Source organism: Lipotes vexillifer, unplaced genomic scaffold (assembly GCF_000442215.2).
Source record: "Lipotes vexillifer unplaced genomic scaffold, Lipotes_vexillifer_v1.1 scaffold368, whole genome shotgun sequence".
NCBI classification, from domain to species: domain Eukaryota; kingdom Metazoa; phylum Chordata; class Mammalia; order Artiodactyla; family Lipotidae; genus Lipotes; species Lipotes vexillifer.
Genome location: NW_006770215.1, coordinates 219,793 through 228,145, shown reverse-complemented (window position 1 = coordinate 228,145; position 8,353 = coordinate 219,793). Strand labels below are relative to the sequence as shown.

The following is an 8,353-nucleotide window of genomic DNA, read 5'->3' as shown; positions in this document are numbered from 1 at the left end:
TATTGGGTGGGCTTTTAGAAGGCCGTTGAACAGTGTAAAGAAGAAGGGGGAAATTGACAGAATCCCTACCCAAAAACTCATACCATATTGTCATCTTTTGGGAGCTAAGAGAGCATCTTCAAAGCTAAATTTGACCCTTGCTCCTCAAAAAAGATCCCTTCAAATTCACGCCATATATTCCAGCTTGGATAAATTCAGATTTGCGTATTTCAGGATCAAATAAGGTATAGCAATGTCTGCCTGTTACCAGGTTTTAACTGGACATGGTTAGTATTGCTTGAGTCCTTCTTGGTAATAAATGATAAGCAACAACAATTACCTTTTTGGTAGTAAATATTAAGATGGAAGCAAGAGATCACTACTTTAAATAAGAAAATGGTTGAAACTACTTGCTTCCTACCTATTAACTTTTTTTTTTTTTTTTTTTTTTTTCCTTGCGTTATGCGGGCCTCTCACTGTTGTGGCCTCTCCCATTTGCGGAGCACAGGCTCCGGACGCGCAGGCTCAGCGGCCATGGCTCACGGGCCCAGCCGCTCCGCGGCATGTGGGATCTTCCCGAAACGGGGCACGAACCCGCGTCTCCTGCATCGGCAGGCGGACTCTCAAGCACTGCGCCACCAGGGAAGCCCCCTATTAACTTTTTAAACAGCCATATCTAACTTAATAAATAAGACAGTCTGTTCATGGGACCAACATGGAGACAGACAGACTAACAGGGATTAAATAAAGAATTCCCCTTTGGATGAGATCATGAGAAGAAAGAAGTTAAAAGATTTACACATGCTTGTGTCCCAGGCATTACACATCAAATGCTTTTTCTGCATGTATTAAGATGATAGTATGATTTTTATCTTTTCTTTTATTAATGTAGTGGTTGTTGAACCATCCTTGCATCCAAGGGATGAATACCACTTATCATGGTGTACGTAACTTAATTTATTGTCGAATTCCGTTTGCTAATGTTTTGTTGAGAATTTTTGCATCTGTGTTCATCAAGGACATTAGCCTATAGCTTTTGTTTCTGGTACTGTTCTCATCTGGTTTTGGTATCAGGCTAATGCAGGCCTCAAGAAATGAATTTGAAAGTGGTCCCTCTTCTTCAATTTTTTTGGAAGAGTTTGAGAAGGACTGGTGTTAATTTTTCTTTAAATGTTGGGTAGACTTGACCAGTGAAGCCACCTGGTCCTGGGATAGAAAAAATTTAATGTAATCAGCAAGTGGATCTTAGTAGCGCAGGGAGAGAAGATTGTAATGTACGCTAGCGATGCTATTGGTACCCTGCCCAAATACCCCTTAAGGTGAGGAGTACACATTCCCTAGCTTATGTGAGTGTTGGCAAATATCAACTCACACCTGCTCCCCTATCTGGAGAATTTCCCTCAGCCAAACAGAAGCCAGTTTGACTGGGAGACTACATGCCAGCCCCATCCATCTCCCTGGGGTAGAACTTGGCCAAAGACTTTCAATGGACTGCTCTGCCTGCCTCTAGCTGGACTAAATCTATAGTACCTTTCCCTAAAAACTTCACAGTGATATCACACTAGGCACTCTCCAGACCCGATTCTTTTCCCCCGACCATATCCAGCTTCCCTCACTTTCTCCTGAGAGCGTTCCCACAATAAACACGTGTGTAAGAATCCGTCTATCAAGCTTTGCTTCTAGGCAACCTGACCTGTAAGGCCTGGGAACAAAATTAACATAATAGGAATCTGAGCAAACGAGGAACCACAGGAGTAGAGTGAAGGCAGGCAGACGGAAGGCAAATTTTCTCTACTCAACAATTTTCCATGGGTTTACACTAAAGAGAGTCAGTGCCACTGGACATATATACAACAAAAGTACACAAAAATTATTGAAAAAATGAGTGAATTATAAACACAGAAGCAAACTACTATAAAAGTAACATAGGCAGGTGGAGCGCCCGGGGGCCCCAGGCGGCGCGGAGAAGGAAGGCAGCCCCGCCTGGGCAGCCGACCTGGCGCGCGGCCCTGCGCACCCAGGCCCCGGTCCCGGCCTCTACCTCCATAGCCCGGCCGCTGGTGCCTAAGACCACAGAAGGCGCCACTCCTGGAGCTCGAGGGACTGCAAGAGGAGCCGGTGGAGGGCTTCCGGGTGACCCTGCTGGACGGGGTCGACCTGTACAACTGGGACGTGGCCATCTCCGGGCCTCCCAACACCCACAACAAACGCGGCTACTTCCAGGCGCGCCTCAAGAGCCCCATCGACTTCCTTACTCCCTGCCGGCCTTTCGGTTCCTGATCAAGATATGGCACCCCAACATCTAGAGACTGGTCCGTCACTCAGTTTGTGACCCCCCCCCCCCGGAGCGGTGAGCTGCCCTCGGCGCCGTGGGACCCCACCCAGAACGTCAGGGCCACCCTCCTCAGCGCCACCTCCCTCCTCCACCAGTGTAGCGCCTCACCTGCCAACTTGGACGCCTCCGTGATGCGCAGGAAGCAGGAAGCGGGAAGCGAGCGAAGGCAGTACCGGGAGCACACGGACGTCACTCGCAAGCAGGTCCTGGGAACCGAGGCGGAGGCGGAGCGGCGCGGCGTGCAGGCCGAGTCCTGCGACAGGCCGAGTCCTGCGACTGGCCGAGTCCTGCGTGACGACTGAGGCCCCGGCACCCACCAGGGCTCAGAGCTCTTGCACAGGACGACGACTACGAGGGAGTGCGGCGAGGCCGAGGCCGAGGCCGACAGCTGCTTCAGGCACGACGAGGACGACCCCGGGCAATGAGGGGTCCTGACACGGCGTTCCCCACGTACAGACTTACAAATTGTACCTCAAAAAAAAAGGTAATATAAATATCTTAGTCATATTAAATACTTTATGCCTCAGAATGCTGTTGCGAAATCTTAGAGCAATCTCTTATGGTCTTCAACTACTGCTTAGCGATTATCACAGTTTCTGTGAGTCGTTGGTTTAAAACCTCTGGATTAAACCCATGCAAGGCTCCACTCTCACATGTATATTCCCTACAAAAGGATATACCCCTCAGTTCTTTCGCACACATCCTCAATAAACTACGTGTATTTAATAGTTTTTTAATTAATTAATTTTTTGGCTGTGTTGGGCCCTTGTTTACTGTGTGAGGGCTTTCTCTAGTTGCCGCGAGCGGGGGCCACTCTTCATCGCGGTGCGTGGGCCTCTCACTATCGCGGCCTCTCTTGTTGCGGAGCACAGGCTCCAGACGCGCAGGCTCAGTAGTTGTGGCTCACGGGCCCAGTTGCTCCGCGGCATGTGGGATCTTCCCAGACCAGGCCTCGAACCCTTGTACCCTGCATTGGCAGGCAGATTCTCAACCATTGCACCACCAGGGAAGCCCAGTACGTGTATTTAGAAATCATTTACAGACTGGTTTTCATGCATCTATTTTTTTTTTTTTTTGCGGTACGTGGGCCTCTCACTGTTGTGGCCTCTCCCGTTTCGGAGCACAGGCTCCGGACGCGCAGGCTCAGCGGCCATGGCTCACGGGCCCCGCCGCTCCGCGGCATGTGGGATCTTCCCGGACCAGGGCACGAACCCGTGTCCCCTGCATCGGCAGGCGGACTCTCAACCACTGCACCACCAGGGAAGCCCCATGCATCTATTTTTTGAACTATAAATTTTACAATTGATTTTCGGACGTTGTGATGGTTAACTTTATATGTCAACTTGGCTGGGCTATAGTACCCAGTTATTCAGTTAAAAACTGAATTAGGTGTTGCTGTGAAGACATTTTGTAAATGTGGGTAAGATCTGCAATTAGTTAACTTTAAATAAAGAAGATTATCCTCAATAATCTGGGTGGGCCTGAGCCAATCAGTTGAAAGACCGTAAGAGCAAAACTGAAATCTCCCTGAGGAAGAAGAAATTGTCACGAGACTGTAGTTTCCAGCCTGTGAGCTGGCCTTACAGATTTCAAACTTTCCAGCCCCTGCAATCTTATGAGCCAAATGCTTGAAATAAATCGCTGTGTGTGTGTGTGTGTGTGTGTGTGTGTGTGTGTGTGTGTGTTGGTTCTGCTTCTACTTGTTTTGTATTATTGGTTCTATTTCTTGGAGCAAACTGATACAGAAATTAATTTTTTATATAATAATATTTGGTCTAGAAGCAACTAACATAGTTATAGCCTCTCTCATTAGCTCAGTGCCTTGAGAACTGATTTATAGAAGACATCTGCAAATGCTTGTCTGCCAGTCATCAATGAGTCCAGAAGACAGCAGAGAATCTAATCTTTGTTTTTAGGTAAGTGGTTCAAATATGTTGTCCTGCTGATATATCATTGACTGTACAAAATCTGGAACACTGTTTTTCGTACTTATCTCTAGATTTGTCTGTTCCTCCGGAAGCTATTTGTCTGTTCCTCTGGAAGCTATTGATAATTACAATCTACCTTTTGAATCAGTTGTTTTAACTCCATACTGCAAGTCACATATCCACCTTTCAGACACAAGACTTACCTATTGGCCACAGCCCAATATTTATCCCATGACACAGCCTGATAACTCCACTAGATCTGGCGTCTTCTGATCAACCCCATCTAACAGCCTTCCATGCCTTGGTCTTATACTATGTCATAATTAATTAGTTACATATTGAATAAAATGCTGATACTGTCAACTAACTCTTATTCAACATGGAGTTATGGTGTTTATGTATCATAGTATTGTATAAATAAAAAGGCCTGTTTGAGAGTCTTTAAATGAGGTATTCTAAGTTTATCAATTTTACAATTATTATAATGAAATAAAATATACATAATGGTAACACTGCCATTTAGTGTTTTAATTTAATAGATTAAGTTTAGTTTCAGAAAGCCCTCAATTTAAAATTTGTTAGAGACACCACTGTTAACAGCATTGATTTTAGGACTGTAGGTGTGTGTGCCATTTGATAGACTGTCAGTTGTTGGATAATTTGCTATGTTATTGTAACCCAATTAAAATAATGAATCATTAGATTCTATAGCCAAGATACAGGACTAGAGAATGAACACTCCAGAGTCCTGGCTTCATTCCCAGCTCAGTCAATATCTATTACAAACAAATAATCTCACCTGCCTGTTTCATTTTCTCCATCTATAAATCACAAATGCTTAGTTACCAAGTTAAGCCTTCAGAGCAAGTTGTAAAGATTAATAAGTTAATGGTTGTAAAGCTGTAAGTCCTCAATCATAAATTATTATGCAAGGGTTCTGATTATGTAGTTACTGTTTAGGTAAACGACATAAAATCATATTTAATCTTGAAATAACTGAGCAGATAGAACTGCTGATATAATACACACAGGCAATGGCTAGCTTTTTATTTGCATATTTTCGAGATATATTTGAAAGACATAAAAAGGCAATGATTTGCATATGCTAGCACAAAGGTGGAACTGAGAGTAATTTCATCATTTGAAAGTTTGAGGTCATTATCTGATGTAAGAAAGTTGTTATCTGACATAAGTCAAAATCAAATACAGAATTTAGCAGTTGGCTACAGGACTAATGCTTTAAACTGTCTACCCATAGTCCCATAACAATTTTACTTCTCTGAGAAAAATGTATCCTCAGTTCTGTGAAAAATATTTATGATATAGTAGAGTGACTGTGAGGAAATACACCAAAAATGGCAGTGAAATTATCAAGTTTTTATTTTCTTTTTTATTCAATTTAGATTTTTCTCAATTTTATTTTTCAGTCTTCATTTCCTTAACATCTTGAGGAAAATTCATCAATTTGTGATGTGCACAAGTTAATCAAAACTTCTGCTTTATTTTTATGATGCCATTTTGACAGTTTATTTTCATTTGAAATGATGTCTTTAGCACTTTATTCACTTAAAACTTTTAAATACCTCTCGCTTCTGTGCTTCAAGAAGCATGAGAATTTTCGAAAATCATCTAAAGTAAAATTGAATGTAAAAATGAGCTATTTTTAGTCTATGACATCTTGCTCCTCTGTTCTCTAACAACTTATAAAATAAATTATTCCAGAAATGCATATTGAGCTCCTACTATATTCCAGTTGCTGTATATCAAAACTAAATTCTCTAGATTTTTGGTTGACTTTGATTTAAAATATATTTGAGAATTTATTGTGGTCTTCTTTGTAATTTGTTCTAATGTCTTTATCTGCAATGGCAGATACTTAGATTGGCTTTCTCAGCCTTTATTTCAGCCATCTTCTATTTGAAGAGGTTGGCAAGCTAAAAGTTATATTTCCCAGACTTTCATGTAACTCAATTACTACTAAATAGATGCACTTCCACAAAAACTAGAAAGTGCAAATGAGGCGGAGGTAATCGTGTGATTTCTGGCTCTCATCACCTGTTAGGAAGGCCATGCTTTCCCTTGTTCCATTGTTCTTTTTCAAGAAACAGTAGCAGTAGCAGTGACTTGACCTAACCCTCTAATCCGTAGTTTCCAGGTTCAGGTGTTGTCTATTCTCTAATTCCCTTGTGTCTAGAGACTTGTGAGGGTGACCACAACTTCAGACCTAGACTGGTACAACTGATGGTGACATCAAACATGGTAGCTCCCTAGTGGGTCAGTTTTGTATTGTTCTTGGAGCCATTCCAAGAGCCCCAGCCTAGGAACTGCTGGTTTACCCCATCCAACAATTTTGCAAGCACTTAAATCTCTGTATTTTATAATAATACATCATGTTTAAATATCTAGAGTGGTTTAACATTAAACCCTTCCTGATTATTTTCTTTAGCTGTTGTACCAATAATACTCACTGAACTATATAATAACAGAATTATAAACAAAACAGAACAAAAACACTTTAAAAAAATTTCCTCTCCCTTTTCATGGGTAAAGATCCTTTTTTTTTTTTTTTTCGGTACGTGGGCCTCTCACTGTTGCGGCCTCTCCCGTTGCGGAGCACAGGCTCCAGACGCACAGGCCCAGCGGCCATGGCTCATGGACCCAGCCGCTCCGCGGCATGTGGGATCTTCCCAGACCGGGGCACAAACCCATGTCCCCTGCATCGGCAGGCGGACTCTCAACCACTGTGCCACCTGGGAAGCTCAGGTGAAGATCTTTACTTATTAAAATGTCTACTTAAGGTATATTTTCAGTCTCTAATTTTAAATAGATAGAAAGGTAGATATATAAATAGAACACAATCTCCTGTAGCACGAATATAACAATCCTAAAAACACCAAGCTTCATGCAAGCAGTTTCATAGTTCAAAATTCTGCCCTATGATATGTCAGTGTTCAGTCCCATTGAAAAAATCTGGACTTTCTCTGGTCTGGTTGCTGAATTGTCTACTAAAATATTTTAGCATCAGCAAATGCCTATTAAAAACGTCTTAACATTAATATGGTCCATTCATCATAGTAAAACAGTGCTGATACATTACCATCAACTAAACCCCATCCTTTATTCAGAATTCTTCAGCTTTTCCCTAATTTCCTTTTCCTCTTAGGTTTACATCCAGGATTCCACATTGTATTTAGTCATCATGTCTCTTTTTGCTTTTCTTCGTTGCAAAAGTTTATCGGACTTTGATTTTAATGAACTTGATAGTTTTAAAGGTTATTGGTATATTGTAAAATGTCCTTCACGTGATGTCTGTATAATGTTCTTCTCATGGTTAGACTGGGATTATGGGTTTTGGGGAGGTAGATCACAGAGGTAAAGTGCCATTATCATCACAGAGTATCAACATGACTTCTCACTGTTGATGTTAACCTAGGTCACGTGGCTGATAATATTTGTCAGGTTTCTCCACTGCTAAGTTACTTTTTCTTTCTCCCTTTAGAAGTAAGTCAGTATGCACAGTTCATATCTTAAGGAGTGGACAGTTGTGCTAAGTACAGTAAGTGTACACAAATTAATTGGAATTCTTCTGTAGGGGTAGATGTGTCTATTCTCCCCCATTCATTTATTAATTCATTTATTTATATCATTATGGATATTTATTTCATACTTTGGGTTATAATCCAATTATTTATTTTTTTGCTAACAATTTTTCATCTGTGGCCATTGGGAGCTCCTTCAGTTGGCTCCTGTGTCTTTTAGACATATCCCCATTAATGTAGCTTTTTTTCCCCAAGTACTTCCTTACTTTCTGACACCAGTAGATGCCCCAGGTGCATCTTTTCTGTTTCCTGCAGCAGTCCTAGAGCCAGTTACCTCTCCAAGGAGTCATAATTTCTTCAACTGGAGCATGGTATTAGAAACCAAAATCTGGGCACTGGGTTTTCTTATTGCTTGTTAGGGTGTTGTTGCTTCTAGACCCTTTCAGATGAAATATATGTATGTATACTAACCTGTGTATATACACATGTCTATATATATTTATATAGATAACCATCTCTATCTATATTAAGCTAAGCATGAGTTTATACTGATACCTCTAACCCAAATCCAT

At 41.8% G+C, this 8,353-nt stretch overlaps 1 pseudogene; it reads left to right on the top strand.

Annotated features, from left to right (window-relative positions):
* The first annotated feature begins 232 nt into the window (after positions 1 to 232).
* LOC103078305 (ubiquitin-conjugating enzyme E2 R1 pseudogene) lies at positions 233 to 2,739 on the top strand (annotated as a pseudogene).
* The last annotated feature ends 5,614 nt before the right edge of the window (positions 2,740 to 8,353 follow it).